The sequence below is a fragment of the Ictidomys tridecemlineatus genome, chromosome 5 (genome assembly GCF_052094955.1).
Source record: "Ictidomys tridecemlineatus isolate mIctTri1 chromosome 5, mIctTri1.hap1, whole genome shotgun sequence".
In the NCBI taxonomy this organism is placed as follows: Eukaryota; Metazoa; Chordata; class Mammalia; order Rodentia; family Sciuridae; genus Ictidomys; species Ictidomys tridecemlineatus.
In genome coordinates, this window is record NC_135481.1 from 1,251,922 (window position 1) to 1,272,483 (window position 20,562).

Here is a 20,562-nt window from a genome sequence, read left to right on the forward strand (position 1 = left end):
TGCTACAGGTTTCCAAAGTAAACAAGGAGGTCTGAATAGGATTCTGTTGAGGTGAATTTTGAGCAAAGATTGGAAGGATCTGAAAGAGTTAATTGACAGAAAGGAATGTGGGTTGTCCTAGGCAGAGGGCAAAAGCCCCAAAAGATCACATGTCAAGGGAACAAGAAGGGGGCCAGCCAGACTGTGGTGCAGTTAAAGTAAGGGGCATTCATAACGTGTATGGCATCATAAGGACTCTGGCTTTCTCTTTGAATGTAATATGCTGCCATTGCTGTGGTTTGAACAAAGATGTTGAAGGTGGTCTGACTCATTCTGCAGTATTGATGATATGAGCTGGGAGGAGGAGTAAGAATGGAAGCAGAAAAACATGCTCAGAGGCTACTGCAGATGCCCAAGTTTCATCTAAGTGCCAGGTTCTGTCCCTCTGCCCCTTCAGTCTTATGGAACTGTGGGCTTATGTGAGTCCCTGATAGAATTGTGAATGGGGAATCTATGGAAGCTGTCTGTAATGTCTGAGTAAGAACAGTGTTGTACATTAGGCAGTATTGAGCTGAGGTGAGAAACAAGAGCTTTGCTGTGTTGTCCCAGATCTCTCCTGCTTAGAGAAGTCTTGTTTAGCTGGGGCTCTGGGACAGGATGCTGAAGGTGTGGTTTGTAACACAGCCAGTTTAGAAACCAGACTGTTTAAACATAAGTCTATGGGGGAAATGTGGTTCTTAGCCTGAAAAGGCATAGGGCACACCAGGGTAGGGATTTGAAGGCAAACATGAGGGAGGGGGACTGCAGGGGCACATGCACTCTCTTCCTGTCCTTTTCTATTCAGAAGGGAGTTTTCTTCTCTCAGTAGAATCATAGATTAGGACCTCTGCTCTGCACTTATCCTGATTTTCTGTACCTGTGAGTTATTAAAATTCCAAGGAAGTTCAGCACCTAATTGATGTAGATTCATAAAGTTTAATAACTGATAAACCATGATTTAATAAGCAGGAAAGTCAGAGGTCAGTGGCAAGTCCTTAAATGGCCATCTGAAGGCTGTGAGGGTGAAGAGCCTTGAGGAAATCAGTGACATTTAAGAAAACCCTGATTTCAGAAATCTAAGCTAATCTGACCTTGGCTAATTGACCCACAGTTAGCTCACTTCCCGTTTCTAAGCTCTATCATTTTGAGGTCTGGGAGAGGTACCTAGGTCCTGTCCCACCAACACAGATGTTCAGATCACATTTATGTATGAAAAACAGCCTCCCAGAGCCACCATTTTGCAAGCCTTCATCCCCCAGGCCACATCTACTGTCAATCACCTGGAATAAGAGCTGGGAGGGGATGGGTGGAGACCTGCTCACAGCCAAGGAAAGGAGGGGGCCTTCTGGCGCACGCGCACTCTTTTCACTGCAGTGCAGGGGTCTGCATCACAAAGGAGGGGGTTTTGTGGAGCATGCGCACTCTAGACACACTGCAGGGGCTAGCTTCGCACCGAGGAGGGGGCTTTTTGGAGTCTGCGCACTCTTTATACAGCATTGCAGAGCCTATTTTGCGGCTGCGCCAGTTTGGCACCTTCCAGAAAGCTCCAGGGCTGGGCGGCAGGGGTGGGGGGGAGTGGGATGTGGTCTGTCATTCTCTCCCTCAGCTCCTCCCTCGGTTGGAGCTCACAATCCACAAGTGTTCTTTTTTTCTCGAGTTACTGCGCCTAGAGGCGGCAACCACACTACACAGGCGTCGCCCCTTTCCGTTCTCTGACAACATCTAAGTGGGATGTTTGTTAGGAGTTGGAAATGTGCTGTGTGGGTCACCAAAGTAGAATTAGAGTCAAATAACAGACCCTAATTTTGGAAAGACGGCAGCTGCATGAAGGCAATTTGGGCAGATTGACAAACTGGAGGTGAGCCCTCCCTCCCAAAATCTCACCTCAGCTTCAAAGCCAGACACCCTCATCAGCGCACTTTCCTCCCTGGGGCTGTCTCCGCAGCAGCCTTAGCTGATTGAACAGCATCTGCATAGGTGCCACCTTTCAAGGAATGCACATTCTCAGCCCACTCCCATCCTATCAAGCAGAAACTCTGGGAGTTTTCCCATTAAGGCTTAACAGCCCTGTGAGTGATGGGATAGGGTGCTGAGAAACTGTAGTGGAGACAGCTCAAAAAAAACCAGGGACGACTTGTTACATCCTGGTTTCGAGAACCTCCCTCTGTAGTCACCTCTCCCTGCTGGACTGATAGGAGCTGACGCCAGCCATTATAATACTCAACTGAAAGAGAATGGTGGCAAGAGAAAGATAGGCTGTGAACCTATGAATGGAAATGGGTATTCCAAAGTCTGTGTGTTATTGGTGCAATGTGCTGCCTTCTCTGTGCTTCTGGCCCCTGTTACTATGTCATGAATGATGAGTTTGAGGGAGCTTTTTAAGGAAGGATGATGATTTTTATTGAAGCCCTCTCCCTAACTCCCCATTCTTCCCCTGAGACATAGTATATAATCTAGTTTTTGCCACACCAAAACATGGTTGCTTTAAAAAAGAATATTTCTTTGAAAACTTCATTCTTTGTGCTTTCTTGAGATTGAGTAGGAAAAATGCTTCTTATATCCTGGTTCCTTTATGTGTCCTTAAAATATTGTTTATATTGTGAGCAATTGATTCTTTAGTTCATAAATCTCTTTTCTTATACCTTAATATACTTAACTGAAATAAGCCTTATAATACTTAACTAAAAGAAGCCAATTGACCCTTTCAATATTCTACTTAGAATGATCTTGCCAAAGTACACAAAATTATAGTTAGATACTTCAATTTGCCACTGATGATATTTTTACTACTTTTCCATCTTTCAGCTTCTACCAACAGAGCGTTACTCACCTTTTCCCAGTTTTCCTGACAGATTCCTTCACCGTGTTTCCAGTTTATACCCTCTGCTGCACCCTTCTAAACTGAGTGTAGCAACATTTAATTAGTTAGTTTTACAGCTGCACCCCACTTTTAAGTACCTTTGTAGGTATCAGATACCTCTGGATCTTTCAACCTGTTGCCCTAAATTAATGGCTTGTAACAAATACTTGCATTATTTCTAATAATTTCTTTTCTGACTTATGCCAGCTCTTCTGGGCCTGGATGATCTAGGATGGCCTAACTTACATATTTAAATATTGGCTTGGTGGTAAAGCTACTTTAGCTGTCAGGGATGGTTTGGCAATATGTCTTTTTTATCATTAAAACGCAGCCTAGTCTTTCACCTTCATATAGTCATGGAGTTCAAAAGCAGCAAGAATTGGCAAATCCCAATGTGCAAGTTCCTTTTCCCACAGGTCTGCATTATGTCTCATTTGTGATTGTCCCACAGGCCAAAGCAAGGACAATCCAAGGCACTGCATATAAGGAATGTAATTATTGCAGCCATTTTTGCACACACAAATGGATTTATGTAGGGACTATCACCATGGCAAAAGATGTGAACATTTTAGGGTCATTAAAAGCAGATAGAGAACCATGAACAAGACTGACTTAGATTAGTCAAAAAAATTCTGTGGACAATAAAGAGAATGAAGACTCAGAAACACAGCAAACATTATTTAAAGGAGAAGGCTCAGAAATTCTTGAATGCACATGGCTGGTCAACTAAGATGAGAAATGGAAAGTGACAACCAGTGTTGACAGCACAAAAGTTTACAATGTGTTTGAATTATGATTTAATTAATTGAAGGAGAAAAGTGGCCCAGAACAACAATGAAGACTCTGATAGAGATAGTTTGTGTCTGTAGAACGACCTGTTATTTTTCATTAGGCACATCCTTTCTGGTGTAGGTCAGGAATTATTTTTTCCTAAAGTCTAACTCAAAATCACTGTGTTTGTAACGACAAGGAAAATAATCACAGCATCTATTCCTGATTCATTGCTGTCAGCATGCACATGATAATCTCCAATGTATTTCTATGACTTTAAAAGATATGCCAGGCTCTATTCCTGTCCTGGCCACTGTCCTGGTGATGCAGTTGGTAGATGGATGGGTCCAGCTGAAAGCTCCAACATCAAACACCTGAGGTAAATATCTATGTTTAGAGTAGAAAAACCATGAATAATATGTTGACCCTTCAAAGTATTTTCTTTAACTTGTGTAAATGAGGTATTGAAGACAAAGGGGAAATCATAAATAGATATATAACTTTTTCATTTCTTTCTCTCACTCAAAAATCAGGAATTTATTTCACAACATTCTATTTGGAATAGTTTTTCATTTCACAAATATTTAATCAGACATATCTGAAATTAGTCAGCCATATTAGTTAATAACCCTGGTAACTTACTTTTTCATTCATATTGGACATTATTTCCATCTTTTCTTGTGCATTCCCATCAAATGCTTATGATTTTATACAATAAGTGATCTTTAAATTCATCTAAAACAAATGTATAAGAAGAAAAGTAACCATTTATTTCAGTAAATAATTCTATCCTTTTATTATTTGATTCCAGAATTTCAGCTACTTGTTCACTGACTAGTTATCATGAACATGTGAAAAAAATGAAAATTAATACATTTACACTCTTGCTACTGAGAAAATTTATGTTCCCATTCTTTTGACCACACAATATAAATTAACTTTTAGAAACTGCTGATTTAATGATTGAATAATAGTATTTTTGTTGTCATGATTCCTACATAATATTAAGCATCTTTTCAAATATTTCTTGGAAATTACACTTTATCTCCTGTGAATCAACTGTTGGATATAAATTGCTAGTTTCATGTTACACATATTTCTTTTTGCAGAATGATTTCCTAATTTTAGACAGTCTATTTATATTAATTTAAACTTCTTTTTAAACTATTATGATAGGGTAGTTTTAGTTTTTCCAGATGAGTGAAATAGTAAATCATCCACAAATTATTTTTTAACTTTGCTTTTCTGATATGGAATTTTAAACTTTAAGGTAGTTACAATAATACAAGGAATTCCTTTATTCTCCTTACACAAATTCATCACATTTACATTTTGTCCCATTTATTATTATTATCATTTTCTCTATATATAGACATGGATAGATACAAATATATATGCACACATGCATTGCACACATCTATCTCCCAAACCTTTTAAAAATACATTAGATAAGGCATATTTTATATTAGTTTATTGAAGCATTATAATTATCCATAATAATGGGATTCATTATGCCATGATTTTATATGCACATAACACAAGTATATCAATCTCATTCCCCATTATCTTTTCTTTCCCTCCCCCTCCTCCTGCCCAAATCCACTCTACTCTCCAGCTCTATACATCTGATCTCCCTTCTATTATTATGAATTATATAATACAATGAATCCCACATTTATAGATAAGTCATACTTTTTAACCCTAAGCATTTTAGTGTACATTTCCAGTAACACCGAGATCTTCTTAACAAAAGTACAGTTCAGGGGTTAGAATTGATTAAATGCTATCATTTAATTCACAATCTATATTCAAATATTTTGTATTGTCCCAATTATGCCTGTTTACAGATTTTATTTTAGGATTCAGTATTTTATTTCAATTTATTGTTTGTCTCTTTAGTCATCTCCTATATGGAATAATTCCTCACTGTTTGGTTTTTATATTTTCAAGGTGTACAGGCCATTTATTTTGTAAAACATCTTTGAATTAGTGTTCATCTGATGTTTTTCAATGATTAGATTTGTTATTTGTTTTTAGCAAGAATGTTATTATGTTGATAATATTTCTTTCTCAAAGATACATGCCTTTCAAGCCTGTGTGCTTTCTCAAGAAGCACATAATGTTGCTTTGTGCCAATACTAGCAATGCTAACATTGATCACTTGGTTAAGATGAAATCTTAACCAGGTCCAGTGGTGCCCACATGTAATCCCAGCTTACTGGGAGGCTGAGGAAGAAGAAGCAAGTTTAAGGTCAGCCTCGGCAACTTAGCAAGACACTGTCTCAAAAAATAAAATAAAAACAGCTGGAATGTGCAAGGTAGCTAAGTGGTAGAGTACCCCTCCCATTGTTTATCATTATTTCTCCTTCTCCATTAACATTAACATTGTAATTTATAAAATATAATTTGTAGGGATATATTTAGTCATACTTTCACTCACTGTTTTAGTACAGACTGACAAATTTCTAACTCCTTTCTTAATCATTCTTTGGTTATTAGCTAGTGTCCTACTGTCAAGTAGTTTTCCCTTCTCTCTCATTCTATCATTCATTAATTTATACCATTATGATCTTATGATTCTCATTTTACTCACTCAGTTAGAAACCATTGCTACCTTTGTCTATTTTTATAAAAAAAGGTTCTAAATTTATAGTAAAAAAAATCCTGTAAAGATAGTATAAGGAGTTCTTATATAGTACAGAAAGTAAAACAGACAGTATCCTGACTTAGTAATAATATACATAGCTATGGTACATTTATTATAGTAAATGAATATATATTGATATGTTATTATTAACTAAATACAATCTATACCTAAATCCAGTTTCCCTAGCATCACCTAATGTGCTCTATTTACTCCAAGATCCCATTCAGAATATCACATTACATTTACTGGTCACATATCCTTGAGTTCCTCTACACTGTGACTTTGTTTTTTTATTATGTTGACACCTCTGAGGACTACAAGTAAAATATTTTGTAGAAAATCCCTCAAATGAGACTTACTCAATGTTTTACTCATGATTATGCCTTTCAGTTGCTACAGCCCTCAAACTCTGCCTGTGAAGATTTACATTAATATCCCTTCCTCAAATGAAATGTGTAAGCCTTGAGAACTCCATTTCTTACTTAAAATTCACTTTTTCTTAGGTGAGGTGTCAGTGGTAGAAATGTAGAAAACTATCAAAACCCTATGGTATAGCACCATCTTTCATCCAAAAAATGGAACTACAGGACCAGACTAGAATTAAATTGCTGGGAACCCAGGCTCCCTGGCAACTGCAGAAGATCCTGGGATTGATTATGAAGACAGAGATCAAGAGTCCTAGGAAGAACAGAATCCAAGGAACCACTGATGATAGACTTCAATAAAGAGCAAATTAAAATATCTTTTAAATTACAGAAATATTCAGAAAGTACAGAAGCTTACAAATTAAAAATCTAAAAGATGTACACACGGTATCTTTTTAAATTTAATTCCATCCTACTTTTTAAATGTGTGAATATATTCAGATTTTTCAGGATATTATATATCTACCTTATATAAAGACAAGTATTTGAATGTAGATATAATTGCAAATATAAATATAGCTATCACATTTCAATTTTTAAGATAATTTATAATTTACATTCGACAAAATCTATATCCACCTATATATATATTTCTACAAAACCTACATGGAGAAATCTATATTTAATAGAAATATATATATACATATATATTCATATTTTATTTTGCACATATTTTATTTGCAGAACTTCACAGTGTGCTCTTTCCTTGTCATTATTATACAGATTTATTATTTCAGTTTGTATTTTTATCCCAAAATACGTATGTCCTTTTATTTGTCTATGGAAAATTAATATTTACTTGATTTCTTATTTTCCAGCCTTGCAGAAAATGCAGTAGGGAATAATCTTTAAACATCACACATCAGTAATAATAGAGTCTAGAAAAACTGCAGCAATATGTATCCCACTTAAAAGATGTAAGTACAAGTTAAATATGCAATTTTCAAGCTTGAATATTTTTCCCCATTCATGCTAAAATGGCTTCTGTAATCTGCTTAGTTTTTCTTGGTTGGTTTGTTTTCTGTATCTACTGTTTGTTGTTTTTATTTATTTTTCTTTGGATACTGCCTGTTCATATGACTTAATGCATTTCTAAATTAGGTTGATTTATTTTTCTTATCAACTTTAGGCCATTATAGCTATTAAACTGAGAAGTACCACACAGCACACATAGCAAATGTTTTCCAAATATTTGTCTATCTTATTTGTAGTTTTACTAGATCATGTTTAAACATTACTAGTAGTTTATACACAGCATAAATATTTGATTTCTTATTCCCAATAGTAAAATATGCGTTGCTATTTTAATTTAAAATATACAGTATTTATGTCTAGTAAAAGGGGGAGAATCTAACGTTCTTTTATGAATGAAGACCTGAAAAAAAAATCCCACATCTTCAAATTACTCATCCACTTTGGAGTATCAATTTTTATTGTCAAGTTCTTATTCTGTAGAAAATATATTGAGTGAAAAATAAGATCAGATTCCCCTGAAAGATGTAGGACAGTGTCATTTTTCACAATTTTAAATAATTTGATTCTTTGGGTCTTTTTTTTTTTTTTTTTTTTGATTGTACAAAATTTGTTTCGATATTTTATTAGGTTATGGGCTACTCTGGACTCTCTTCCCTTAACATTTAAGGTTTACAATTTCGGGATTGATCTGTAAGAATGTAGCAACGGAATCCATAGACTGTAGCGTTTTCTTAACAATGAGACCCGAAATGCTTTGTCCTGACACAGACTCTTTGAAAAAAAAAAAAGTCCAACACATTTGATACTGCTCTGAGTGACTGAGCCTTTCTCAAACTGTTTGAATCCTGACTTTTAATAGCCTGGAGTGAACACCCTGTGAACCGCTGTTTTCCCGCACCCGGCCGGTGTATACCGGGACCGCCGCCATCAGCTAGCCAGAGAAGAAACCGGGCGCAGGAAAAGCGTCTTGATCAGGCTGGCAGGCAAGCTCGCAGAGCGCAGTGGGAAGGTCACGTGAATTCCAAGAAGGATGGCGGCCCAGAAGGGCCGTTTCTCTGAGCACACTAATGACATTGGTGCGAAGGACAAGGGTAGTGCCTTTGTCTTTCCCGGCTTCCGTCTCGGCAACTTCTACCTTGCGTGTTCAAGTTTAAGGCGCTCGCTAGGAGTTTGCCCTGAAGTTTGCTTCCCGGCGACGGTGACAAATCATAGCTCTCAAATCCCCGCGGCTACCGAACCCTGGCAGTGTGGACCCTGTTTGTTTGTTTGTTTCTTTTCTTTTTTCCCCGACATATAAAAGGATTGATTTTTTTTTTCTGGAAAACGTAAAAGTGTTTTGTGTATGGCGATTTTTTATATTCATCAATTATATATATGAAAATTTCCATAAACTTGCTGATATTTTTATTATTTATTTTTAGTGTTAGTGCCTTTTATTCTACTTTACTTCTGTTAGAATTTTTTCAAATATTTAGATTGTATTTTTTATTTTCTTTAATGTGAAGTAAACGTTAATTGTCATTTTATGTTTCGGTACTGATTCTGTTTTTTGTTTTTTTTTTTACCCCTCTAAGTTTTCATTTACTCAAAAATCTCCAGGAGGGAGATATCCCATAAATTTACACATTGTCTTTAAAATCTTGTGGATATTGTCAGGATAACACTTAACTTCAAATTAAAGCCTTTTAATTTCCCCCCCAGGATTTTGTTAAATTTTAATTTGATTTAAAATGACATAAGTTACTTGATTAGTATCAAAAAAACCAATGGGGTTGGGGTAGTGTCTCAGTGGTAGAGCACTTGCCTGGTATGTGTGGGGCACTGGGTTCCTTCCTCAGCACTACATAAAAATAAAGGTATTGTGTTCATCTACAACTAAAAAGTTAAAAAACAACCAATGGGTTTTATTTTTCAACTGCTTCTCTGTGCAGATGTCCTTCACTAAAAGATTTTGTTTCTGATTTAGCCCAACCTTTTTTTCCTCCAGCGCCATCTCCTACCTCAAGCTTTTGTGTTTATTGCAGAAACTTATTTACTGGCAAGTCACATAAAATAAGTCTAGGTCTGTTTTCTTTCTTATGTGTTGTAAGTTATTTGCATTTTACCTCTTATTTCTGTATTTTAAAATTCTTATAGAAGAATATTAACAAAGATAAGGGCTAAACAGAAGCAAGGGAGAATCCTAGTAACACTAAATTCCCTATAATGAGAGTAAAAAAATGTTTATCTCTATTTCCATAGCCCTAAAATTATGTGGAAAATAGCCGGAACTATATGTCAGTAATTATTTTGATATGTTAACGTTCTTATTTTGAAGGAAGAAATTTTATTGATGAATTTAAAGCATACCTAGTCAAAAGTATATAACGAAAGAACATTATTTAGACTCTGAATCCTGCAGTTACCACCACCTTCATTCATATTTTGATGTCTGCCTTATAAAAGCTATGCTTACAAAATACATACATAAATGTATTTGTTTTGTTTATGTAGCATATAAACCAATGATTAATCTTGTTGATTTCAGCTAGATATATTCTGATGGCATTGTTATGCATTGTTATTAGTACACCTTTAATTGGTTAGAAATAATATTCAGAAAAAATATATAGTATGTATCATCATTATACCACTGCAGAGGTGAGAACACTGAAAAGTTACAGAGGCATTAATTATAGAATACTATCCCCTGCTCTTTTCTCTACAACACCATCCTCTTCACCATTGTGTAGAATAAATATCATCTCACTGTCTTGTTGTTTTCTAGTCTTGAATTGTGGAAGTTGAAATATTCATAAACCAATGATATATCTCCAATGTTTGTACAATAATCTATTTTAAGAATAAACTATAATATATTTACAAAATCCCCTATCTGTTCTTTGATGATTTTATATATTATATAATATATATATATACTTTATATATATTATATATATTTTTATATATGATGTATATTTATATATAAATATATACTATATATACTTTATATAGTATATATTTTTATATATACTTTATTATATATATTATATATATGTGTGTATATATGTATATATATATATATATATATATACCATCCTTAATATAAAGGATGCCTCTAACCATGAGGTTCATCTTATTCCTCTGATTATGGAGGATGAGATGAGAAAAGTTATGAGGAGTATTAATTCATCTCTTGACAGATGTCATTTATATGTATCAAATAGTTGTGAAATATTCTTGTCTAACTTATGTATCTTCCATTTGAATTGTGAATTTACCAAAGGGGACTAGTATTTTACTGTAGATAAAATCACTTTATATTGAATTAGGGCTGTTAACAGTTACTATCTGTGGTATGTCATGATTTAGGGAAAAAGTTTTGATCAAATTTTGACACACTGAATAATTCTTAGGTATTATCTTAATAATTAGTCCCATAAGTTTTTTACTATTATCTTAGATATAAAAACAAAACATATAAGCACTTCAAAATTTTGTAGATGCAATATTAAAACTGAGAGCACATTTATTAAGGTCATAGTCTCACTTGTGACCAGATTATGATGTTAATCCATACAATATCATACAGCCACATTGAATTTTAAGCATAAAACAACATTAATATGAGACTTTTGTGATACATTCTGTCTCACTGTTCTCTGTTGTTGTTTATCACATCTCCTTTACTGTAAGCATAAATTTTGAAAGTATTACAGTGTAGTTTTCTCTTGATATCCAACTTGGTACCCAGCTAGTGTAGAACAGATATATCTCAGAATAATTCCTATCTGGGTTATCCTTAAATGTGTTCATGAATGGGAAGTGGCAGCCTACAAAGTTAAATATCAATGTTATGTTCATTTGGATGCAGAATCTCAAGGTTAAAACAGGAATCCTCAGTTTTGCCAAAGCAAAAGTTCAAATTTGGTATAAAAGGCTGTGTTAATTTTTTTAAATGCTGTGTTGTCAATTGATATCTTAAAGAGGAAAAACATTTTCCTGTTCAAAGTATATGCTTAATGCACTTGAGAGAATGAGAGCACTAGGGAATTGAGCACATAAAAACATACCAGTTCTTGCTGGGAATCTGCTTAGCATTATAGAATCATAAACTATGTTTTAAAATGACACACCTAAGAGACCATGAAAACAGTTTTCACATATGTTTCAGCCATCCCCAAAATGATATCATATAACTGTATTACCCTGATCAAAACTGGGAAGTGGCAATGGTACAATATTGTTAACTAAACAACACAGCTTCTTCAATTTTCAACAATCTTTTAGATACGCTCTAAAAATTATATATTTGTGTAATAACCATCACATTCTGGATATAGAACTTTTTCATCACTCCCCATCCTCCCTGAAGAACTCTCATTACCCTGTGTTAGTAATACCCTCCTATAAACTCATATTTCTGACCTCTACTGATTTGATCTCCATGACTCTATAATTTAAAGAATATGATATCAAAGAAATCATATATAGGTAATCTCTTGAGGTTATTTTTAAACTCATCTTGATGTTTTGAAATCCAGCTGATTAGCTTCATATATCCATAGTGTATTGCTCTGTATTACTGAGTAGTATTCCATTGTGTGGGTATATCATTATATATAAGACTTTGTGAACACTCATGTCCAAGTTTTTATGTAAACATAATTTTTCATTTCTTTAGGATAACTGTCCTAGTATAAGATTGCTGGGTCATATGGAAGTATATTCTTAATTTTATAACTGCTAGATGGTTTTCCAGAGTAACTGCACCAATATATATTGCCAGTATATATTCCCAAAACTTTTGGTATTGTTTCAATGTAGATAATGATAATTCATGGTGACTTTAATTTGAATTTCCCAAATATCAGTGAGGTGCCATCCATGTCTTCTCTCTGGTATAATTTCTGTGCAAGACTTTTCTATTTGTTTGTTGATTGGTGGTGCATGGAATTGACCTCAGGGTCTCACACATGCTGTGAAACAAACATTTTACCACTAAACTAAAGTTCCAGTCCACACTTTCCCATTTTCAAAAGAAGAATTTATTTCTTACTATTTAGGGAGTTCTTTATAATTTCTGGATATGAACTATTTCTAATACATATAATTTGCAAATATTTTTGTTATTATGCACCTTGAATTTTCATTCTTCTATCTTTCACAAAACAAAATTTCTTAATTTTGAAGTTTAGTTTATTGATATTTTTCTTTGATAGATTGTGTTTTTGGAGTCATATATAATACATATTCTCCTAACTTTAGGTCAACAGGTTTTCTCCTTCATTTTATTTTATAGAAGTTTTATAGTTTTACATTTTAAATTTAAATAGATGGTCCATTTGAGTTTATATTTGCATAAAGTGTAAAGTGTAGGTTGAGGTCCTTTTTGTGCTTTTGTGTGTGTGTTAGGTCTAAAGCTGACACATTTATTTTCCACTGAACCCTCTTGTACCTTTGTCAAAAATATTTTGGGTATTATTGTCTGGGTCTACTTCTACATTCTGTTCTGTTGCATTGATATTTATCTGTGGTCTTCACAATACCACAGTATCTATCTACTGTAGTTCTGTACTTATGTTAAAATCAGGCAATGTGATTTGGAGGCAACTTCATTATTCTTTTTCAAAATTGTTTTAGCTATTTTAGCTTATTTGCATTTTTATATAAAGTTTATAATGCTGTTAATGTCTACACAGAAATTACTAGGATTGTATTAGGAATTTCTTTGCACATATACATAAACTGGTGAATGATTGATATTTTTGATAGGTGAAGTCTTCTATGAACAAGGTATGACTTTCTACTTTCCTGTGGCCATGAAATTTTTGTGCTTATTCTTTTGCTATTGATCTATAATTTTCAGCATAAGGATACTGTAAAATTTTTGTTATATTTATTCCTATGTTTTGTTGTTCTTATTGTCCATGGGGTGTGTTTTGAGTTTCTCATTTTCTATCATCCCACCACAAAATCTGTACATGCACATATACATTCATATTCCTTATTAATTGTATATTTGTAACCTAGCTAAATTCATTTATTACTTATAGGAGTGTTTGATTGCTTCTTGAAATACTCTACATAGATATATCATCTAAAAGTACATTTACTTCTTCTTTTCTTACCTGTTTACCCTTCCTCCTTTTATCCCTCTCTCCTCTTTCTTTCCCTCCCTCCTTCCCTCTCAGCCTCCTTTTTTTCTCCCTGTCAGTCTCCCTCTACCTGGTCCTCCTCACTCCCCCACTTTTCCTCCCTTCCTATTCCTTCTTTTACCCCCTCCCTTCCTCTTTCCCTTGTTTCGGTCCTAAGGCAAAACCATCAGTCTTTACTAAGTATGGACTTGGGTTTTAGATTTATCATATTTACCAAATTGAGAATGTTCCCCTCATTGGACTTTGGATGGTTCTTATTTGCTGACAAATTTTATTTAGAATGAAGTGTTGCATTTGTTTCCTTTGAATGTTTCAAATTTAGTCTGGGTTTTTGTTCTAGAATGTGGTTGATCTTGTTTAATGTTTGGCGGTCACTTGAAAAGAGACAGTATTCTACTGCTGTTGGAGGGTGCATACATATCTATAAGCACAAATTGGATCAAATAATGAATAGTGTTGCCCATATATTATTTATGTCTATTGATATGTTATTTCTCAAGTAAATTGATACTTTATTATTCTATCAGAGATTGAGTGTAGGATACTGGAATTTACAACTATACTTTTGAATTTATCTATTTCTTCTTGAGATTCTATCAGTTATTACCTCACACATTTTAAATATCTGACATTTGATGCTAAAGGATTATATTTCCTATTTCTGGTTGAAAAATAGGTAAATATTTAACAAATACACTTCTTTATATTCACTGTTTAGTGTTATTTCACTGTTTTATGTAAAATATGTATTGACTTTTATTGATATCACCATTAAAACTTCCATTTGATATTTGTTATAAAGTCATATATTTATCCTTCTATCTTTATCCAAGTTTTACCTTTATTTTGAAAGAGTATTTCTTCAAGCTTTCGCTCTTTTGTGTACTCTGACAGTCTTTGAGTATGTGTATTTAAATACTTTGCACTCAACATGATCATTTGATCCATTTTCCTTTTTTGTATGTCTTATTTAGAAATAATATAGTGCTTTAATAATTCAATTTTCTCTTCCTTACTAGCTTATTATCTATAATTCTTATTATTATTTTACCAATTGATATATGATTTATTGTGTACATGTTTAATTTATCATATTCTACCTTCATGATATCCTACCACTTTGTATAATGTATAAGGGCCCTAGCTGGATGCAGGGGCACACACCTGTAATCCCAGCTGTTCAGAAGACTAAGGTAGGAGGATTGCAAGTTCAATGCTAGCCTGTGAAACTTAGCAAGACCCTTTCTCAATTTTTTTTAATTTTAAAGGGCTAGATATATAGCTCAATAGGACAGCACCCCTGGGTTCAATCCCTAGAACCACCCTTCCTAACTTTTGTGAAATATTCCAGCGTTTTACTTTTGCTTGTAAATTTACATCACAATATTATTATTATTGTCTAAATAGTAAATTAGATGCTAAAGATATTTTATATATATAGTCATCATAGATTGTTCTGTTTTTCATTTATTCATTTTTTTGGATTTAAATTTGCATATGTTACTGTTTTCCTTCTGCTTGAAATTTAAAATTTCTTGTAATGAGGGTTAACAAAGGATAAGTTATTAAAGCTTATATTTTCTTTGTTTCTGAAAATATTTCATATTTTTATAGAGTACTAAATTAACTCTTTTTGCTTTTAAGTACTTTAACAATATTACCACAATGTAGTCTTGCTTGTGCTCTTTCTAATGAGAGATCTGTTGTCTCTCTTCTATTATTCCATATCAATGTTTTATCTTTTTTAAAGTACTGGTTGGAACAACTTGATTATGATATGCTTTTTATAGATATCTTCATGTTTCTTGTGTTTGAAATTCAATGAGTTTCTGAATGTGTATGTTTATATTTTTTATCAAATTTTTACTCCAATTACGCATATATTAGGCCTGTGAACCTGTCCTATAGCTCACTGATTCTACTTTCATTTCTGTTGATTATCTTTCCTTCTATATTTTATTTTGCATAAAATTAAAATTTCTCTACCAGTCTTTTACAAAGTCAAGCTGTGGAGTCCTAGGCTAGAGGACTAACTTGGGGGGGAGGGGATCTCAAAGAATCAAACCCAGATACTTACCCCCAAATTCAGAAGGAAAAAGGAATAGTGAAAATCAGGAAAAAAAAAAAAAACCTTTCAGTATCACTATATTAAGAATGTAAATAAGATCAACTGTCTCAGTCCTGTCTTTGAAACACTGGCACAACCTTTAGGTTTAAACAAGGAAGAATTGGGCAGAGAACAAAAGATGTGTGTACTTTAACAGTCTAGGTCAACTTGTGGTCTGGTTGATCATTATCTCAATTCTGGTTCTGTGAGGAGGAGTCCTTATCGCTTGAGGAGCAATTTTCATTTGTTTGGCAGGATGTTTATCAGAGCTGTGATCCCTGAGGGGATAATTCTGTTCCCAGGACACAATTGATTGTCTTTAGGAGGGATGTTTCATTTTAGAATGTTATGCCCACAAATCTCCGCTATTCCTGGAAGGTGAAGGACAAGAACCGGAAGACTTCTAGGGAAGACTTCTAGGGAGCCACTTCAGGAGTCAAGATGTTGTAAAAGCTGTCAGTTGAATATCCTTGAAAAATCTTGAAAATAACTTACTCTTATCTTGGTGTACTCAGCCTTAAGAGGCTTGAAATATGTTAGGTAAATTTAGGACTAATAAAACTTATACTAGCCATCTACATGCACAGCTGAGCAGGAATATAATTCAAACTAATAAAGAGACAGATAGGAAATGAAGGCAGCAATGCTATCCTGGGCATCTGCAGACCTGATTGAAAAGCCAATGCAGCTTCTAATTTTGTTATATAATCTTCAGTAAATTCTATTCGGTGTACTTGTAAACATCACTTGCATTGTAGTTTTCCTCCCTAAAAGTTTAGTTTGGGTCTTTATATATATATGTGTGTGATACATATCTCTCTCTCTCTCTCTCTCTCTCACACACACACACACACACACACACACACACACACACATATATCACATCTTTTAATTTTTCAATGTATGGAGTGAAATGATTTAAAAAATCCTTTTCAATATATGAAAACAGTCATAGTAATTGTTCTAAATGTTCATCCTAACATCTGTACAACTTCTCATTCAGTCTTAAATGATTAAAATATTTCTAATTATAGGTCACATTTGTATCTTTCTTTGCATGCATAATAACTGTAAGTCAGATACCAGATATTGTGGACTCCGAATTATTTTGTGCTGTACATTTTTGTATGCCAATAAATATTAAGCCTTGGGATGAGACATTACATGGAACAGCCTCATTATTTCACATTTTTCCTGTAATATCACTTAATGGATCCAGGAGACTGCATTTCATCAAGGATCGTTCTCCATTGCTGAAAGAAAACTTTCTTTGTTTTCTCTCAAATGTGCTTTGAATCTTAAAGTTTTTCAATCTGGCTGAGGAGATGATGAGTTTTACAAAGTGATACGTAAGTATGAAAGATAGCTAATCCTTTCAAGTGATTCCCCTCTCCTCCGGTTAGTAATGCAAAGCACTTCAGGGTGTTTTGACAATCTTAAGAGTTCCAATTCTGAGCATTCTAAAGAATGCTATTCTAGAAGTTGGGCCAACTATTTCTTCCAGGCTCTCAGCATATTCACCATAACTTGGAAATTCTGCTAAGAACCTTGCCCCACCAGAGCCTAGACATCTTGTTGAAGCTGTAAATTAGAGCAAATTAGGGCTTCCATGATTGTTTCACATCTCTCAACTCTTATTGGATGCCCTTTACTATTTTGATAAGCAGTGTCTTGCAACCACCAATTTGTATACTTTGTCCTTTTGTTTAGTTTTCCATATGACAAGACATGTTCAATCCTTATTAGATTTTTCAAAATTCTAGGTGCCTTCCTCCTGCAATAATTCAATCATTACTATACCTCTGGCTATAGGAGTCTAGTTTGAAACATTAAGGCGAATGAGGATCAATGTGAATTAAATTAAAAAGACAGACAATGGCACTGGCATTTGTAACAGGAAGGAGAAAGTCAGAATTGCTCTAGGCACAGTGGCTAAGTCTTGACTGTACGTCAATGAAACAAAGATTTAAAACAGATCTAAAAGTAAAGACAATATCACTGTCAAACTATTATACCCATAGTAACCTCATTTTATACTTATTTTTAAAAATCTTTCTACAATTATAAGGTCATAATTTTTTTTCATATGTTGAAATTAATTCATGAATTATTTCATAAATATCTTGGCATTCTGATTTTTCTGAATCATATTTTGATCCAGATGTATGAATATCTTAACATTACCCTCTGTGTCATGAACAGAAATGATAAAGAAACATTTTTAAATACAAGAGGCTATACCATTATTACCAAACCAGGGTAATTTTGCTTGCTGCCCAGTATGCTAATCACTGAAGCAATTAGTTTTACAAAAGAGAAAGTCTATTCATGAGGTAGCCAAATGTGGGAACAGAAGAGCAAGTGTTAAATCCGACTCCCCCAAGGAGAGAGTTTAGCCATATTTATTAAATAAAGAAGTGTTTTATGGCAAAGGGAATGATGCTTGGAGGTGAAGTAAACCGTGGTCTGCACGGTTTTGTCTTCTCTCCATAGCTTCATAGCTCTTCATAAGACACATGTTCTGAAAATGGTGGGTGGCTTAGCATTATCTGAGGGCAATTTTTGTCCTCCTAACTTCAAAGAAATCACTCATAGGATATCTGCAGGAGCTCAAGTGAAGGGCCAGTGATTTCAACAACAGTGACCTTCAAATCCCTGAAAAGTAACCTAGGCAAATGTTATCACCATTATCCACACCTCAGAGGTGTTATCTATAGCAAAACTATTGGGAGATTTATGTCAAATTGTGCAGCTGTGTTACCTTCAAAGTTACTTTTAAAGTCAACTAAGAGCAAGTAACCAGAAGCAAATGAAACTAGAGGGTTTACTCAGGTTTTCACTTAGTTCTATAATTATCTGTGTGATTTCTTATTAATACAAATTGTACAAGTTTTGATGCAAGTCATCTCTCAGAGGATGATAGAAATTTCAGGACATGTTTGTTCATGTGAAGGCAATGAAAACCATGTCATGATTCTATAAGGTTAGCAGACATGGTTATAACTTTTGAAAAAAAATTCACAAAATAATACAAACAAAATGTGGTAACAAATACAGATTTGAAGATATTTGTCCAAGGAAACAGAATAATAGGTTTGAATATTGGAAGACAAGAATATTTCACTTGGTCTAAGAGGGCAAATTTATCCAGAAGGAAAGATGAGGTATAGATGAGATGAGAAGCAGAATGGTCCATCAGAGGATCTTCAAGGCGGCTTGAGAATGGGGAGGCCAAAGAAAAGGCTGAAGTGAAAGTCAAGGTACATGTCCTGCTTTGAGGACAGAAAGAAGTGAAAGAAACAAGTTACTGTTCAAGTCTTCCTCAGATTGAAAAGTGGGCAGAATGAAGGGTATCTTCTGTCTCTTGCTTTTTGTTCACTACTTGTGTGGTGCTCAAAGTACAATAAACAGTTTCCATATTCTCTGAGATTTCAGTCCAGTGAGACCCAGGACAGGACATGAGGGGAGGCCAGTGGATCTGAATCACAGCAGGGACAGGACGGTCTAAACTAAGGGGACTGAGCAGGTGAGAGGCACCGGGTGAGGAAGTGATGCAGGAGGAGCAGCTCAGAGAATAATGCATCCTGTGCTGTGGAATTTTTAATGTCTGGATCTTGTACCTTGAAATATTACCCCAGCCTATGAAGTCTGCCTGACAGGAAGACAGAACCAGTAAAATGGTCTCTGCCCAGTGGAGTTAAGTATTATGAGGAGGGAGAAGGGGTTGGGTTTGGGGAAGAGTCAGAGTAGAGAGGGATAGAGAGAACCGCCTGACTGGTAGACTAGGAGTTTCAGGGCCTTTGATGCTCTTGTTCTCCTCCCTTTTTCCATGGCTCTGATCCCTACCCTACTTGGAGTATAGACTCCTATCCCCCAAACATTATAGGTATGTGTGAGTCTGGATCAGAAATCCTGAGTTGCCAGCTCACAGTGCCACCTGGTGTCCATACATCGGAGGCTGAGAACAGCTTAACGGGAAGCTGTCTTGTCTGAGGCTGCGCAGAGAAGAGACCCAGCGGTACTACAAGGCAAGGCGGGGCAGCGGATACTGGGGGTGTGCACCGCGGGTGGTGGGCTGTGTGGGGGGAGTGGGGGGATGCCAGGGCGGGGGTGAGTGGAGCCGGAGGTGGGGACATGGGACTGAGCTTGGTTTGGGGGGTGTTTTCTGCATAGGTACACACCCTGAAAGGTCTGCACCTCAAGTCCTTTTATGTTTTCTGTGATAGTCTCGTACACTCCTCATGACTTTCCCGTGCGTCTCACACCCTAACATGCATTTTGACATTCTTCTATTGCATGGCATACCCCACCTATGTTCAATATGTATGAACCTTAGCTACCTACATTTCTTTTTGTTAGATTATTCATGTTTGAAGTATTTGTCATAGGAAACAAAGGAAAATACCACATGTTAGTATGCCTTTAGCTAATTATTCCTAAAGAATATTTTCTCATTTAATGGGGGAGTCACCTCTGCATCTTCTCAAGGAAAGATTCAGTCTGGGTGTTTTTGCTGTTGCTGTTGTTGTTTAGTTTATTTTAATTGTAGATACTTCTATGTTATGGAGACTGTTAAGTCGTCAATATCATTTGCATAATCCAATGGCTGTATTTATTATATT